The 18,399-nt window shown below is 39.5% G+C and overlaps 1 protein-coding gene and 1 long non-coding RNA gene across 2 annotated transcripts in view; both read left to right on the forward strand.

Moving 5' to 3' along the window:
* The first annotated feature begins 4,606 nt into the window (after window positions 1-4,606).
* LOC121849184 lies at window positions 4,607-8,592 on the forward strand. The gene is made up of 3 exons (XR_006085136.1): window positions 4,607-4,694; window positions 7,477-7,549; window positions 8,454-8,592. It is a non-coding gene; the product is annotated as an uncharacterized LOC121849184 (long non-coding RNA).
* Window positions 8,593-12,408: 3,816 nt separating this feature from the next.
* slc38a4 (solute carrier family 38 member 4) overlaps window positions 12,409-18,399 on the forward strand; it is a 30,221-nt gene continuing 24,230 nt past the window's right edge. The window contains exon 1 of the mRNA XM_007902903.2: window positions 12,409-12,554. The gene's annotated coding sequence lies outside the window, so the exon portion shown is untranslated. The remainder of the gene's footprint in view (window positions 12,555-18,399) is intronic.

Below are 18,399 nucleotides of genomic sequence, written 5' to 3' on the forward strand. Positions count from 1 at the left end.
TACTCAAAAGATAACTTCAATTTTCTAGCAAGCTTTACGGGCATATGTTTTTAACTGTAATATGAATTCTTACATTTGATGTGGAATGAGAAAAAGTAATTTGCAATTGTCTTAAAATTGAAAAGCCCAAAACAGAGCTGGAGATTAAAAGAATCCCCCCCCCCACCCCATCCCTCCCTAGAGAATATGTAGTTGGTACAGATTTCCCTTAACTCCTTCAAACTGGATAAGTATCTGGTTGGAAATCTGAAATGATTAAATCCCCTTGTATTTGTTATACTAAACCTGATATTTAATGTAGCACATTTTTGAAATGATTCAGTGTTTTTTTTTTACTGTACATTGTAGTTACGGTGTATGTGTATCTCGGTTTAATATCTCATTCAAAGAATGGGTTTAGTTAAAATGAAGTAAAATATCCATGACATGATTTAGTTTTGATAACTGTCCATCAGCAGGAATTACAATGTGTAACAACACAATGTGGGGTCTCTATAAGAACCCTTTTTTCTCATTTTATCTCTCAGAGCTTGTCATAGATTTTCCAAATGTCAACAGAGGAATGATCCATTTTTTCCAATTTTGGAATCTAAGATTCTGGCACACATAGTTTTTTAAAATCATTTTACAGTCATTAAAATTGTTGCTGTGATGACTCATTATAGAAGTTTTACAACTTCTTTGTAGTACTCTGTCTCCTTGTGCAGCTTATTGTATCCCTTTCCCCCACCACGACCACCTCGCTCCATGTATGAAATCTCCCTTGTGATGGCGTTTACTCTCTTTTCCACCCACCCACTGAGATGATTCCTCATGTGTGTGTCTCTCCTATGGAACTGTATTCGCAACCTGCCCAATTCCCCAATGGTGCCTTCAATTCCCATGATAGGTACAGCCCTGTTGATCGTGCACCTGATTTTCCCTGTGTTCAGTATGTTTAGAATTGCACATTTGTGACTTACACTCATTGTGTGTTAAACAATTAAATGCACAATCTTCCACCCCAGCAAACTCCCACCCTTAGCCTGTAAAACTGTTTTGTCTTAAAATTCAAGATCACATATGCAGCGCACAGGACATAATGTTGGCAGAGATCTGTTGATCTGGAAGGTCATTCTAGTTTCCCATGCTAAAATAATGTCCAGAACATCCATATCACTGGCTAATCCCAGCATTGGCACCCAGATAGCTCCTTGAAGCACTTCGAGATGTCCCTCCAGAAATGAAAAGCACTAAATAAACATAAATTGTTGGTGTCATCTCCTGACACTGACTGCTCCCAAACCCTCCATAGCCTCACTGAACTGACACTGTGGAACCCTCACCACATCTTATCAGTATTATAGCTTCTTCATTAGATTGTCCGATCTGAAGGAGGAAATCCTCTTTGTTAAAAAAAATTAAAACCTGACACAGACACATTCCCACTACCTGTGCACGTGTGCCACTTCTACATTTGAGTAACTCAACCCTCCTTTGCACAGATTTGAACAATCATAGGTGTCAGACTGGTAAATGGTAAAACTGCCATAGAAGCAATCCAGATAAGTCCAGTAAAGATTGCACCAAACCCATTTGCTCTTTCTTGCTTCTGTAAGGGACCCACTGTAAAAATAAACAGTGATTTTATACCACTGCATTATATCAACAATTTAATATCACCTTCCAGGTAGGAAAATGGGGATCAATCAGACATAAGGGAACATGGAAGAAGAGAGTGAACAGAGATATGTACAGCTGTTTCGACTGGAGTGTTTAGTCAGATATTATTGATAAATTACCATTAGTAGCTAATAGTTATTTTAAAGAAGTTGATGGTTTGTTGTACATCTTTTTTTACAAATAATGACAAACTCATCCAAATTAAACAGGAGAAACTGAATGAAAATCTTTGATTGAAAATAAATATAGACTTTTATGAATATGTCTAACTGTAGTTCAGGGTTTAGAGCACTTGCCTTGCAAGCGAGACACCTGGGTTCAATATAATGATAATAATAATCCTTGCATTTGATATAGCGCTTTTCACGTCTTCTCGACGTCTCAAAGCGCTTCACAGAATAGACTGTAAAGTGAATTGACTGTATATCCAATTGCGCACAGCAGTGTCCCACAAACAGTCGTGGATTGAAAATTACCAATTTATTATTGTTTTTTATTTTGGAGGGATTATTATTAGGCGTGTGGAGTAAGGAAACTTGCCCAAGGTTTTGCCCTGTCTGGAATTGAACCCAGGTGTCTCGCCTGCAAGGCGAGTGCTCTAACCACTGAGCTACAGGACTCCAGCATTCCAGGCAGGGCAAAACCTTGGGCAAGTTTCCTTACACCACACGACACCTAATAATAATCCCTCCAAAAAAACAAGACAATAATAAATTAGTCATTTTCAATCCACGATTGTTTTGGGACACTGCTGTGCACAATTGGCTGCCGCGTTCCGCCCACAAATATACAGTCAATTCACTTTACAGCATATTCTGTGAAGCACCTTGAGACATCTAGAAGACGTTAAAAAGCGCTATATCAAATGCAAGGATTATTATTATTATTATTGCAAGACCTTCCTTTTCAACCGTGCTTTCAGTCACTCCCCCCCCACCACCTCCCACCCGCGGCTTGGGCTCACAGTTAGTTATGTAAATTGTTGTTCATGTCTCCAACCTCAGAGCTTCCTGCTTCCGATCAGTTCATTTTAGCTGCAATGTTCCTATGTAGTGATAACATTTCCTGTGTACTGTCAAAGCTAAATACAGTGGTGGTGCTATTTTCTTGTATAATACATGCTTTCTGCTTCATGGCTGATTACTCACAGTTCCTTTATACTGAAACCTGCCACCTTCCCAGACAATACATACCCTGCTGATCTCAAGCTAAGTGCTTGCATCTGCCGAGATTGTTGTTTTGTCTCATCCATTTTTGGTTATCAAAAACAACCCACAGTTCGCTGTGCTCTGCAATCACTTGAAATGGTTTATTATTCAATTTTGCAATAATGCTTTTAATGATTTATGTTTTTAATGATTTCTGCTTTAGCTCAATCAGCTTTTGGATGTTTTGAAAGCACCATTTATTACTCCTCTACAGCTATAACTATATTTGCAAGATTCTAAAATCCAGTTCTCTACATTCTGTTTTTGAAAATTATTTTTAGGAGTTGGTATTCCTGGTCTCTCATATTTGTTCACACATTCATATAGTAATCCTTGCATTTAATATAGCATGTTATCATGTCATTGGAAGTGTCTCAAAACACTTCACAGGATACACCAGAAAGTGGTGTAACTGCATTTTGTTTGCAAATGCCAAAGCTACGTACCGGAGAGCAGGACATCGCTAAACCCAAGCACACATTCTTATTTGAACATTCTGAGGTTATTCATGAGAATTATTATTAGTCTTATTAATATTTAGTGTTTATGACCTTCATAGCACACTTACGTGGCATATTTTATGCTAGCGTTAGTCAAAGGTTGCTTCAACATCACACAAACAACAACCGAGTGTTCCGGCGACTTCTCTTTTTATTTCTATGGCCGTCTCAGTAGCCCAGTTCCTGAACCAGATATGCCTGGTGCATGGAATTCTCAGTTAGGTTTGAATACTCTTAAGCATGGTAAAGGGTATTTCGCATGTGTCAGACACCTGGCTGACCCAAAAATATCTAGAAAGAAACTTCCTGTGTTCCTATTTACAAGATATCACTAAACATTCAGAGTTCAAATTAGTCATCAAATTTCTTCCATTTACAAATATTCTTAAATTTGAGAAATGCTCAAGGTAATTAGTGATAAAATAACTTGTGTCAGTCCAAAATGTGCTCTTGGTGGGCACTTGAGTGCATTGGAACACTGAATAGCACCACCACAGAGCGAATGGAATCAGGTTTGAGTTAAATAACTTGCTGGTAACACTGCCAAGGAAAGTGCATTTTCTTCTTGCAATCTAGCATCTGAATACTGTATGCTTATTATTATTCCTTATAAAGACAATAATTGCATTCCTCTTCTATAAAATAGGACTGAGCTGGTTTGCTAAACATTTCAGCAAGGATAAGAATCCTTTAGTAAGTGTCACTGTTGTAGTTTGGTTGAGCCCTGTAGTGGTTAATGAACTCGCCTCGCAAGCGAGAAACCTGGGTTTGATTCCCAGGTGAGGTAAAGCGTTAGGCAAGTTTCCTTGCTCCACACGCCTCTGTTTGCCTAGTAGTAAGCAGGAACCTGGTTGTCAATCGCTTGCAGATCTCTTCCCTGTGGCAATAACCACGACTGCTTGTGGAACACCGCTGTGCGCAACCGGCGGCCGCGTTTCCCTCACAAGATACCGTCAATCGCGCTTTACAATATATTATGTGAAGCGCTTTGGGAACGTTCTCAACGCCGTGATGAGCCGCTGCGTCAAATGCCAGGAATTATAGTTATTAATAATAATAATAATAATAATAAGTGTAGCGAGTTGTCCCAGCTTCTTTGTGGGCAGCAGGGCTTGGGAGAGCTCTGTGGTTATTGGTGGCTTGTGGCTTCAGGGCGTGCCTTGCCATTCATGAAACACGATGCCATTTGCAGGCTCCTTTCACATGGTGGAAATTTCCACCGTCTCCTCTGCCCTGTTATATTGCAGAGGATCTCACTCTGAAAATTAGAATTCACTCTTCCTCCTCCTGCTTTGTTACTTGATTCACGTTGCAAATAAAAGAGGTGGGTTCCAGCAATGCAGTTCCTGAACAAACAAAACAATCAGTAACATTTCAATGGTATCCTCTATTATTTCGATTTCAATTGCTGGCTGAATGTGATATGTTTAGGCATCTGATACGTTTGTGTGTTTTTGTTTAAATAACGTTCCTGCTGTGTGCTTTAACGTATTGAATAAGGCTCTTAACGTAATAAGAATATGCTAAGTTATGGACGTGTTGAATGTTGCTGCAGAATTGTTAGGGCTGGAAATGTATAAGCAATGAGTGAATGAGAGAGAGAGAGAGAGAGAGAAAGTCTGGATATTTTTGTGCAGCAAAGAAATGGTAAATATATATATATATATATTGTCAGAGTCGATTTAGTGTCTTTCTATTGAAAACATCCCCAGTGGATGAATGACTCTGAACAACAGATCACTGAACGCCCGCAGTGTTTTTCAGAGTTGAATCGTTTTTTGCTGTTATTTTAATCGAAGTGCCTCTGTGTGCAGCCAAAAAAAAACCCCCAACAACAGCCCCCAGTGATGGTGGTGTTTACCGTTGTGAGGGGAGAACCCATTGCCAGGTTCTGTTCAGCACAGCAGTGTTTGCATGTCGCTCCCCTGTTGGTTGCAACCACTGACTTTTGAAATTGAAATTGAAATTGAAATTGAAATTGCAGAAGGTTTTTTTTACGGTGACCTGTCAAAAAAAAAAAAAAAAATACCGTTGATGAGCTATTGCTTAGTCTTAAGTCTGGAGGGTTTTAAGGAATTGCGCACACGTTGTGGTCCTGTATTGGGGGGGGGGGGGGAACTGTCTCGTCTCTGTGCACTCATCCCGGGCTCTCCCTGGTCTGCATCTGCACCGATTTATTTCGGTGGCGGCGCAATCCGATGGGGGATCTGCACCAGAGTCACCACACAACAACCTCTGGTGCAATCGTGGTCTCAGCCACTGCTCACGGGGCTGTGATGGAGCTGAGCACTGAGCTACTTTGCGGGCGGTGGGGTTGCAGTTCTTCCAGTCACCGCGGCTCTCTCTGCATTGCCCATCACACAAGTGGCTCAGGTTTTGAGGGGAGGATCTGCAAAGCCTTCTCCATCCCTCCACCCACCCTCCCACCCCACAGCATTCATTCTCTCTCTCTCCCTCTCCCCCTCTCTCTCTCTCTCTCTCTCTCTCTTTCTGGCCTCTGACTGCTTCTCCCGTTATCTTGGTCTGACCAGTTGTCTTCACTGTTCTGAAGAAAACAATAATATTGGTAATAATTTTGGTCGCTCAATCGCGGCTGTTTGTGGGACGCTGCTGTGCGCGATCGGCTGCTGCGTTTCGCCCACAAATTATACATTTCTAGCATTTCTTATGATCTTGTAGGAAATAACATTATGGGATATAGTACATAGGTAGTTCGGGACACATGTGCATGCGACCGCCAGGAAGGAGGAAGGCGAACTAGATGGACTTGGTCTTTTTTCATCCAGCATTTCTTATGTTCTTATACAGTCGATTCATTTTACAGTATATTCTGTGAAGCGCTTTGAGATGTCTCAATGATGTGATGAAGCACTACATCAAATGCAAGGATTATTACTAATATTATTGTTGTTGTTCTTGTCTACTTGCTCCATGGGAACCAACAAAAGGAATGAGTTATACAAGACACGTTTGTATTCTTTAGCTATTTAAATGTCACTTCATTTTTGATGTCGCTCTTTTTAACGTTTCACGCTTGTTTTGTGATTAAAGTTTTAAAAACAGATTTCATTTTGCTAAGCTTTAATTTTTTTTAAAGTTTAACTTTTATTTCATTTAAATTTTGATTTGAGTTTTTCAGTTTTTTATTTTACTTTCTGATAGTTTCTATTAGTTTTTAAGTTTTACATAAATAAATAACCCTTCCAGTTTGATAAAGCACCTTTCTTGCCAGCTGGATGTCTCAAAGCACTTCACAGGATACACTATAATGTGTAGTGACTGTATTTTGTAGGCAAATCCAGCAGCCAATTTCCACACTACAATTCTGACAAGTAGACATGAAGTGAATGGCCAGTTTTGTTTAAGGGTTTTTGGCCAGGACACCAGGAGAAACTCCTTTCTCTTTTTGAATAGGACCTTGGTTTAATGTTCTATCCAAAAGCTGGTACCTCTAACAATCCTGCACCCCAAGCATTGCATTGGAGTAATAATTGAAAACTAGCCAAAGTCACCATAGTTTCATCATGAATTTGCTTCCAATGTAAATACAGGTAGTGTAGAACTATTTGTCTGCTGATAGCTGCACTTGTGTTCAAAATGCAGAATTACTACACTACACAGTAATTCCTGTGCAGTAGATTGAGATGTCCTCCCATGAAAGGCATTGTATCAAATGTAAGGATTATTATGATCATTATTATTAATAATAAAGTCTCCCTGCTTAAAAGCTCTGAAACAGTACCATTTCTAGTATTAAGCAGACCTAACCTGAACATCACCTTTTTTGTTCTCTGCTACTCTTTACAAATTGGATGGTGCTCTGCATTTTTGACCTTCAAAAGGTTCCAAATTGTTTTTTAAACTTAAATCCTAAATAATTGCGCACAACCTGTCTAAGGTTGACTGATCCTGGAATAAAAACATTGGCACTTAACAGGAAATGCATATTCAGATCCTCATCCAATGACCAGCCCCAGTTAACTTTCATTTATAAATACACAGACAATACACTTTTCACAAAAACTCTGAAGTGTGAGTCAGTGCCTTCATGAGAGGAGGGGTGAAAATTTGAGTAAAGAAACCAAACGTTTTCAATTACATTTCAGAAATTTTAGCGTATTTCAAGATCTTGTAGTTTCACAGGACTGATATCCACTGGCACCATCATAACCAAGTTTGGTAAGTTGAAACTATATTTTGTGCGAAGATAATTTTCTTGTCTTTTTTAAACTGTCATAAAGGAAAATATTGGTTAACTACACTGATTTAATCGTATATGAAAGCTGTTCAAAATCTGTCATACAAAAACAGTGATTTCTTAAATGTAGAGGTTGTTTAGTTTAGTCACAAGGGAAGTTCACATTAAAAGAAGCCCTTTGACCATTTGATCTCAACCTTCCAGAATTCCGAACATACCGTCCTCTCATTACAGCATCAAGCTATTTTTTAATTAATTAACGCCGTGACCTCAACTGCCCTTTCTGGTAAACTGTTTCAGTCATTATTTCTCAGAATAAAAAAATACTTCCTGGAGGCTGGCCTAAAATTTCCTTTGTCACCTATGACTTCTTGTTCCGTTGCAGTGGTGCATCTGAAAGTATTGTTCTGGGTTTACTTTCTCAATCCTGTTTAAAATCTCATTTACCTCTCTAAAATAATAATAATAATAATCCTTGCATTTGATATAGCGCTTTTCACGTCAGGAGGACGTCCCAAAGTGCTTCACAGAACACACTGTAAAGTGAATTGACTGTATATTTGTGGGCGAACGCAGCAGCCAATTGCACACAGCAATGTCCCACAAACAGTCGTAGATTGAAAATGACCAATTTATTATTTTTTTTTGGTTTTGGAGGGATTATTATTAGGCGTGTGGAGTAAGGAAACTTGCCCAAGGTTTCGCCCTCTGCCTGGAATTGAACTCCGTTCTCTTGCTTGCAAAGCGATTGCTCTAACCACTGAGCTACAGGACTCCAGCTACAGGAATCCCCTCTGCGACATCTCTTTTCAAAATTGAAAAATAATTTTCAATTCTTTTAACATCTGCAATCAAACTTGTTGTCCTTCTCTGCCTTGCCTCTAGGGCTTGGGTGACCCCTTCTATCATGGCGAACAGAACTTGAGGTACAGGCTGACCCAGATCATCCCACCTATACCTGGATATTGCAGAGATATTTATTCAAATGGAATGCGCACTCTTCTTTTTGTATGAGGATGACACACAAATCGACATTGCCTCCTCCAGTACCAACTTCAGGTCTACCGATGTTCTATCAGCTTGTCTGGCAGACATCAGGAGCTGAATGAGTGCAGACTTCCTGCAGCTGAATGTGGACAAGACGGAAGCCATACTCCTTGGCTCCCGTCAACATCTTTACTCCTGCGGATCTAAACTCCTCAATCTCCCTGGGCTCTTCCTCAGACTCACCAAACCAGTGCGCAATCTAGGCTTGCGATTCGATCCCCAGCTGTCCTTCTCCCCCACATCCGGTCCATGACCAGGATTGCCTTCTTTCACCTCCGCCACATTGCCCGCCCCCGACCATACCTTACCCCAAATGCAGCGGAAACCCTTGTGCATGTGTTTGTCACCTCCTGCTTGCATTATTCAAATGAATTCCTCGCCGGTCTCCCCAGCTCCACTATTCAAAAGATCCAACTCATTCAGAACTCTACCACCTGCATACTGACCCGGACCAAACTCTGTACCCACATCTCGCAAGTTCTGGCCAGGCTCCACTGGCTCCCCATCACCGAACAGATCAACATTAAGATCGTCACACCTCAATCCCTCCGCCTTGCCCCCCCTCTCCCCTTTTTCAAGTTCAAGTCCCACCTGAAGACCTTCCTCTTCGAATGTGCTTACAGCCACCACCACCCACCCCGCCCACCCCAGCTTGGAGTCAGGCTCCACCGCTGTTAAGGGCTATCCTGCATGGATGGCACTACATAAGTTGCAAGTCATTGTTGTTTTTCCAAAGGGTAAATAACGACAGGAACTGGTTGCCAGGGAGGGTTGTTGTGACCAGGATGTTGGATTCATTTAAAAAATAGTTTGATCTTGCAAATGCGATGACACTAGGGTAGGTATTCTGGAAGAATGAGATCAAATTGTCCAAAGAGCCTTCTTCATCCGAACCAATCTTATGATCATTCTGGAAAAAAAACAGGAAATACATGTTATGTGGGTGGTCATTTAGGGCTGAACGTGACGAGCAGCATATGCAGTTGGCATGAACTAATTCTTTAGGGAAACTTGAAAGAAAACATAGAAATTGCTGGCATCGGACATCAGGTCAATTGACATCAGAAACGGAAAGAGAGGTCAATGCTTTGGGCATGTTCCTTCATCAGAAATGAAAAGAAATTGGCATCACTTTGAGAGTTGATGCCAATCAACGTAAGTGGAGAATGAACACAATGAAATAACCATGGAAAGGCCATAATTGTGGCTTTGAGGGCGTAGTTATTTGCCACGTACATTCTTGTGGTTAGGATAAGTAACAAAGATTAGAACAGTTTAAATAGTGAACACGTAAATTGTATTTTTAATATAGCAGTTAACAACAGGATTCACTAATAGTGACTCACAGTCCAACGCCCTGGAAATCGTTTGGCTCACACAAGTCAACTGATGTATTACTCGTTTACTGACAAATCTCGGTTAACGATTGAGTCCCTATAGGGGAATCCATCGATGAACTACATTTTAACTCAAATAATAAATTAATTGTGATACATAGCACAATAAATACATGGATACTTTAGCCCTACTTGAATATTGGTACATTTTTTTTATGTACAACGATGCCTTACATTACTGCCATCACTATTTTATTTGCAAATTAGGTTTCTTAACCATTATTTTATTGTGTTTTGGTGTAGCACCACACATTTTTATTTTAAAATACAAAATATAAAGTTGCCAGAGAAAGCTAAGAGAAAACATTGAAGCAACAACTTCATGCTCCAGTCATACAGGATTCAGGGCCCATTTGTAGAATGGGATGGGCAAGCAGCACCAAGCTATACTATGCTATCATATTATGGAATTCAAACACATATGCACATTTATTTATGCAAATATATATTACTGTCTTATTTCCTCTTCTGATTTTTCTGGTTAATCTGAAAAAATAAAAACGTTATTCAACTTCAAATAATGTAGAACCTATGCTCAGTGTCTAATGTTAGAAACGTTTAACAATGGAAGCCTGAATGATGTCCAGAAGTACTGCCTGGGTTTGTTTCAGACATCCGTTTTAAAGTTTAAAAGGTTTGCTTTGTTTTAGCTATAACTTGAAATTGGTAGGAAGCCAAAGTGGTTGAAAGAGAGATTGCCTGCTGGAGTTGGTGTCTGACTGAATGCCAAATCCTAAATTGGCACAGATTTTAGCGCAAGCACCTTTTATTTTAAATATGTTAGATCAACAACAACATATTACATTTGTATAGCGCCTTTCAGGTCAGAAGGATGTTGCAATACACCAAAGTGGTTGAGAGAGATTACCTGCTGAGAAGTTATTCACTATCAGAAACTATATCGATATCATTGGGCAAGCTGGAATGTACACAAAGCCGTAAAAAGCTTAATGATGTTGAATGACGCTTAGTCCCTGTTGTTTGTTCCAAAAGTTGATGCACTATTGTAATCTTGCTAAGTCACGCTCACTCTCCTTACCTGCACTTTCAAATGTGTACACGTCCTTGTGCACACCACTGTGTGTTCTCTTGCGCCCCAACTGCCCCAGCCAGCTTCCTCTCCTCAGCACACACTAGCCTGGTTTCTCTCCTCAGCAAATACAGGCCTGATTCATGTTCCTTTCTTTAACCCCTCCCCCACCATCCGTTGGCAAGCCTTCAACCATTCTGCCCCTGCTCTCTGGAACTCCAAATCAGAGTGCCTTTCCTTACACATCCATCCCTGCCATCCAAATCACACTTTAAAACCTTTTCAACTGCACTTTCAGCCTTTCCTTCCCCTCCCTCAACCATTCGGCTTCTCTCCTCAACTCAGTGCTTCACGCAGCTTGGGCACCCAGCTGGCTGTGTGAAGCGCTGAGGTGATCTCCCATCCTCCTGATGCGAAAGGCATTACATAAATGTAAGTTGGTGGTGTTGTCATGCATTATGTTTTATTAAATAAAATATTGGAGCATTGAAATTTCATTCAGGGTTTTTCCTCCTCTCAATAGAGAAGAGAGAAAATTAGCCCCTATTGTGGGGTATGAGTTGGCGATTTCTCAGTAAACCAATTCAGGCAAGTGAGAGCATGATCAGGCATTCAGATGTGCTCAATTACTGGCCACGCCACTAATTGGTGCGTGAAATGCATCAGTCAAGCTCTGTTCCCCATTCCTTGCTAAACTCCCAAGACCAGATAACAATAATTCTTGCATTTGATATAGCGCCTTATCACGTCTCCAAGTTGTCTCAAAGCACTTCACAGAATATGATGTAAAGTGAATTGACTGTATATTTTGTGGGCGAAACGCAGCAGCCAATGCTGCACGGCAGTGTCCCACAAACAGTCGTGCTTCTTGAAACATACTAACCAGGTGCCAAGCCTTCCAGCTGTATAAGTGAACACTTGTGAGCAAGTGCAGACAGCTGTATGCCTTAAATACTCGCCCCAGATGCCATTCCTGCTGCATTAAGCTGTAAACAGAAACTGGAGATTAAAAGAGAAAATGATGCCAGGTTAGGTGGCAGTACTCTTCCAATCAAACTGACAGATATAACCAAGCTTCTGCCTCATATCAGTCAGTGCATTTCTTCCTCTTCTGTAGCACCCATCGGCAGTTTATTAACAGCTTCTTGTGGATTAGTGAATGTGTGGGAACAGATACATACAGTCAAGGTGAGGATTCCAGACCATGCCTCACTTATATAAAATATTTCCAACTATTTTCCAAATGAGGGCTGCAGAAACATCCCGTGCAACACAGACTTCATGGGTCTTCTGTTCAAACTGTCGATCAAACCTGACAGCTGGTAATATTGCCTATCCCCTTTTTGAGCAAAGTGGGTGTCTTTATAATTGGAGGGTGCATCGCTTTATTGCTATCTTTACTATATTTTTCTACAGACATATTTGTGTTGGCAGGGGCAATATACAGGGAGGGTGTGTCAAATCGTCCAAAGGCTTGCGGGGACGCAGAGTTACTAAATCCTGAAATTTGAGGTACTGCATGAACCTAATTCTTGTATTTCTCTAATGTTGCATCTTATTGAGTGTGAGTGATCATTGAGTAAGAGAAAATTAGTCAGTTGTTGACCCAGGTGAGAATTTTACTCATCATTAAATAGGTGCCAGATTTAATTGCTTCAAATAAATTAGGTTAAATTAGCTTTACAGCTCTTTGCCTGTTTCTTTAGTGAATCCTTTAGTTACCCCAGGCTGGTTCCCCAATGCTGGTGCCTGACTGAAATCAACTAATTCATCTCAAACTAGGGATTGAACCCAAAACTTTTTCATGTGTTTAGCTTATTGCTATGCTGAATGGTAGCAATTCTGATACACTGTTCCAGTTAGTCAGTATAATGTAGCCTGGACCCTCACCCATGAGGAGCTTAAATTCTTAGACCAAGGTCAATGACATGGTAAGCCTCTACTGCATAAGATATGAGCCTGCATCTGACAAAATAAGCACTTGTTTGTTGTTTCGAAAGAACATCAGAGACGACTGGGATAAAAATAATTTTATTTGGTTCTAAGTGTTCAGACCTCTTTAACATTTTTGAAAATTATATATGCTTCAATTGCCTTCTACTTATCTTACTGATACAAGTTTCTATTAATTTTGCATTGCTACTCTGGAGGCATCATTTCTGTGAACTCGTTTAATTTGAAAGAAGTTGTGGAATGAATGGGTCATGGACTGCATTTGACATTACTGGTCAGAGAAATAGTCGGAAGCAAATCACAGCAGTTCATGAAACTGTGTTACCTTGTTACAAAAACTGTAGCAATAATTATTTTTGCAGTAGATAACTAATAAAAATTACTGTTAAGAACTGCACTCTTTCAGTACACTGTCAGCATATTACTGAGTAAAGTGTGAAACGTATACTTGTAGTTAATGCAAACTGTTAAGGGTAATCTGTAGTTACTGTCTAATCCTAGGTTTAGGACAATTTTGTCCTCAGATTTAAGATCACATGGAATTGTAGAACATTTTTAAATCCAGTGTTAATTTGAAGGGTGCTTCTCTGCAATTGATAAAAAGAGATCACTCCCAAATTAAGACTTGAATTTAAGAATTTTCTACAATTCTGTACAAACTTAAATTTTAAGACAAAATGCCTGTTTGCAGGGTAGGACTAGGCATTTTGGGCCTCGGCTGTAAAGAATGCAAATACAACACTTCACTGTGAGAATAGATATTCTAGGTAATAGATTTTGAATGACTGGAGCTTATGTGTGGACATTGTTGTGTATTTCGTGTGAATTTTCAGAACTATCAAATTAAGTAATTTTGTAACATTTTGGGTTAAAAAAAGTGTAATTTGTAGCAAGTCACAAGCAGCAACTCTTACTGGTAACTGGAAAAGCATCAGATTGACACAGTATAATAAACAGGCAAGATAAGGTATCCCAATCTGTATCGAGCTGTTACTTGAATGATATTTTGTACTATGTTTGCTACTGCTGTTTGAAATATCAGTTATTGACTTTACTTAATGTCAAAAACACCAACCAAAAATAAATGTACTTATGTTTGTTATTTGACCTTCCCTATTTGACACTCATTGAATGCCATAGAGCACAAATCAGTATCATTTTCCAAGTAATAATTCATCTAGAGAACGCAATGGCAGCTGTTTTGATGTCAGAAAATTTGCATTAACTGCAGACGTAGAAGTACTGAGTAATGCAATTGGCCATTTAAAGCACATTGTGACTGTGAGTAACACTACCATCGATTCAAAATGATGACTAACCAGCCAACCTGGCTCATTGGCAGGACTTGGAGGTGCAGAATGTGGGCAGGAATTCTTCCCATTCGGGTGCTGGTCACCATGCAAGTTAAAACACTTACAGGTAGGGTGATTCTCTCTAGACAAGAAGTAGGAAGCTTGTCAAACATGCTCTCAAACAAGTTATGACGTGAAAGGCGCTTTTTTCAATGCAATTTGTTGTTGTTGTAGTTACCAAATTTCATTTAGCAAATGGTGAGCTGTACTAGATGCTCCAATTTTCCATCTAGCTACAAGAATAGAGATAAATTCTTGAAGGGAATCAGTTATGGCTCTCAACACCTTGATGTTTTGTTAGAGGATGAGTTTTTATTGGGTCATCGGTATGAGTGAGAGTTAACTTTCCAGAAGGGACTCCTTCTCACACTTTCCAAGGATGTCTGAATAAGGAGTAGCATTATGGTGTCCACAGAGATATTCATGAACTGAGCTGTCCATCATTCAACCCTAAGGAGGGTGAGAAAGGTGGGGTAGGTAAGTGTTAGCTATTTATAATAAAAGAAAGAGGATTAATCAGGCTTTCCCACAGTGGTTTTATTGCAGCAAGGTACTTTTATATGCTTTGAAACCTTTGTGATAAAAGTGACCTCCCAGATAAATGGTGATTTGTAATTTTCATTTTAAATTTGCTCTTTCCTCTTTATTCATAAACAAAAGAACAGAGTAGAAGAGCTTAAACCATGAGGTTGTTTTGCAAAGTAGGCTATCAAATGGCAATGTCTCACCACTCGAATATGTATTTTTTCTCTCTTGAGTAACACTGCTCCTCATCTGTCACATGAAGCAACTGCAAAACGTTGTCAACATATTTAGTGTGTAAACAATTATTATTTGCCAAAGGTGATGATGTATCATTTTCTATTTTAATTGTTACAATATTTACTAACTATTCTGCCTATAATTATTATTATTCTGTATCTGTTTCTTTTTTTGATATCAGCAATAGCATGGAGACCACTGAACTATTTCTCTCTATTTTTAAAAACAATATAATCATGCTGAAGAAAAATAAAATGAAATGCTAAAACATGAGGGAGAGGGGAATAGAGAGGTATGGGAAAGGTGATAACGAAGGGTGGAGAGCCATGGGTGAAGTGTAAACATCGGTCTGGTCTATTTGAGCCAAATAGCCTGTTTCCATGTTGTAATGTTCTGTGTAACTCTATGTAACATATAATAATGCTTACATTTGATGTAGCTCCTAATTATCTTGCTGAGATGTTTCAAAGCCCTTCACGGATTTTCTGTGTAGTTTCGTGACTGTGTGTTTTGTAGATTAATGCAGGAAACAATTTGTGCACAATAATGTCCCACAAACAGCCATGAAGTAAATGACCAATTTTATCTGGGGCATTGTTGGGTTAGTAGCCAATGACATTCGTATGTGATTTCTGTTCTTTGCTGCATTTTTAAATTGCTTTTTGAGTGACTTGCAAAACCATTGCTGTTAGTTTTCTTTCTACAGGATGAGTTTTGTGAGAATAGTATTTTTTTCTCATTTTATCAGTATTGCAAAATGCAAAGTCTTGCCCACCATTCCTCTCTCCACTTTCAAGAAGCTACTTATGCTGAAGTATAGTTCATTAGGAGCCAGATGCCCTCCTCTACCTTGTCCAAGTGACAATTCTTCCTCTGTTAGCCTATACGGTGAGCTTCAATATACTTATCAGCTTGAGAAGTGAAGAATTCACAACCAAACTTGATCTTATTCTTACTTTCAGTAGAAATAGCTGTACGTTGATCAGGAGTGGTACAGCTGAGTGAGAAGAAGCCCTGCTCCCAGTGACTAGTCTGCCCCTCCAATCCCTGTTTGCAGTGGGCTTGTCTATTTGCCGATGCCCTTTACATGAGGACCTGGATTAAGCATCTGATGCTGAGTAAACTTTGTATGCTGGCAAATTCCAAGCTGTCCTGTAAATGTTCTCCCACTACGTTGAAGGCAAATGTCTGTCAGATAGCTGATCAGGAAACTATGAGGTTTGGGGCAACAGCAGCTGGAAGGCATTACCTGGAGCCCAAGTTTGTGAACACGTTAGTACATCCAGCACTTGGAATCCACCTTGATTGCTCCAAGGTAACAGAATGTCACAATAAAAACAGCCGTCTGTGGTGGTCTCGATAATTCAGTTTCTGAGCCAGATAGGTCCACAGTACTCCAAAGCACTGATGACAGCTCAGCCAGTCTGGCTCATCGGCAGGAAGGCCAGTCAGTCACCTGGGGCAGGGCCTCTCCCACTCGGCTCCCGTTAACCTTGCAAGGCAAAGTACTAACAGGTAGGGTGGTCCTAGCTGGCCAAGCAGTGGGAACGCCCCATTCACGAACCAGTTGGTTTGTTATCACTTCTTTCAGGAGTCACATTACCAAGAGTGCCACTGAAGGATGACTCATTTACAACATGCTGTTGCCAAGCACGTCGCCTTGGAGCCAGCTCAGTTGCAAGGAGATCATGCTTGCCTCCCCCGCCCCCAGTGACTACTGGTTGGTCATTTGACATTGACAAGAACAGATTTGAGCCCTCATGAGGTGGATGGTTGTCTTCATGGTTGTTTGTGATCATTGCTGAGTGCAAATTGGCTAATGCATTCTTTTGCAAAATGCACAATCACTATATTATGAGAAGCTTTGAGATGTCCTTCTGATATGAAAGGTGCTATACTAAATGCAAGAGAAAACAAAATACATTTAAAATGGTGATAGTAAGGAGCAGGCTTTTATTTATAATAGACACTAAATGTTAATACAATTATTGTATTAACATTTACTGCTTTTAAATAATTCATGTAATGGTTGGTATTTTTGTTTTATGCATATGATAATTTAAAATCATTTGTGTCTTAGGTGCACTTCATTACTTTTCTTGTTAATGTTCAAGTATGTACTATTTTTGGGCTGTACTTGTATTTGATGTTATATAACTCATGGGTCAAGTGATTTGTTCAGATTCTTTGAAGTTAGTACACTTCAGGTTTTATTTGATCAGAATTAATATTTAGTGCACTGTTGGGAAATAATTATGAAAAAGAAGTCCTAATTGGCATTGACTAGTAACAGGCATGACTAAATTGGCCTTCACAAGTGTTTCTGGGTTAATAATAAACTTCAAACCATTGCTGAAAATCGTATGCTCTGACCACCGCAGTTGTGTCACATTCCTGAGATAACCATACTATTGGACATTGTCTGTCATGAAAATCAGTCCACATGTGATTGAAGGGTCATGAGGTATGGGTTGATTTTGAAAAAAAGTTCTTTATTTGCATTTATGGTACATTTTAACAGATCACTTTAAACTAACCTGAACCTATAAGAGGTGTTCACATGAAATAAAATGACAGAAGTTTACTGCGCAATGAAAATGAGTAATATGGGTTCGATTTCCTTTTCATTGCTGAGGTAGGCAAAATCCAAGCACAAAACATCATGGCTGACATGGAGCTTGGCTCAGTGTAATATGTGGGTTGAGGTATAAGGACAGGATGTTTACGTGTCCTCTCAGTAAGAGGTATGGATCAGTTAGCCTGCAGAACTAAGGGGAAAATCAACACTTTTAATGTATTTATTATACAAGAATGCATTTTTGTATGATGGGTACATTTCAGTACATTTCAGTTTTGTAGAATTTGCTGCAATTCATCACTTAGAAATAAATGCAACTGAGAAGTTGACAATGAAAATGAGTGAATGTTCTTGTGTGTGCTATGGCCTAAACATAATCAATACCACAGCTAGGATCTGTTATAATAATGTCAGAGTGTCAGTGATACGTCTCGAAGTGCTTCTCAGATTTCCAGTAAAGTGTAGTGACTGTGTATTTGAAGGAAAATGTTGTGCTGCAGTTGTGCTCTACAAATATATGGAAGTTTATTTTGATGACATGAAAACAAACTTGTTACAAATTCTATTTTACATATGCATTAATAAAATTCAGCAGTGAAGGAAGAGCAGTAACTGTATTCAGAAGGCTGATTAGACATGCACAGAATTTCAGAATTGTATGTTATCTGGTCAGTGTTACTTACAGGGAAATTTGTCATTTAAAATTTTGAAC

Source organism: Callorhinchus milii, unplaced genomic scaffold, assembly GCF_018977255.1.
Source record: "Callorhinchus milii isolate IMCB2004 unplaced genomic scaffold, IMCB_Cmil_1.0 Scaffold5, whole genome shotgun sequence".
In the NCBI taxonomy this organism is placed as follows: domain Eukaryota; kingdom Metazoa; phylum Chordata; class Chondrichthyes; order Chimaeriformes; family Callorhinchidae; genus Callorhinchus; species Callorhinchus milii.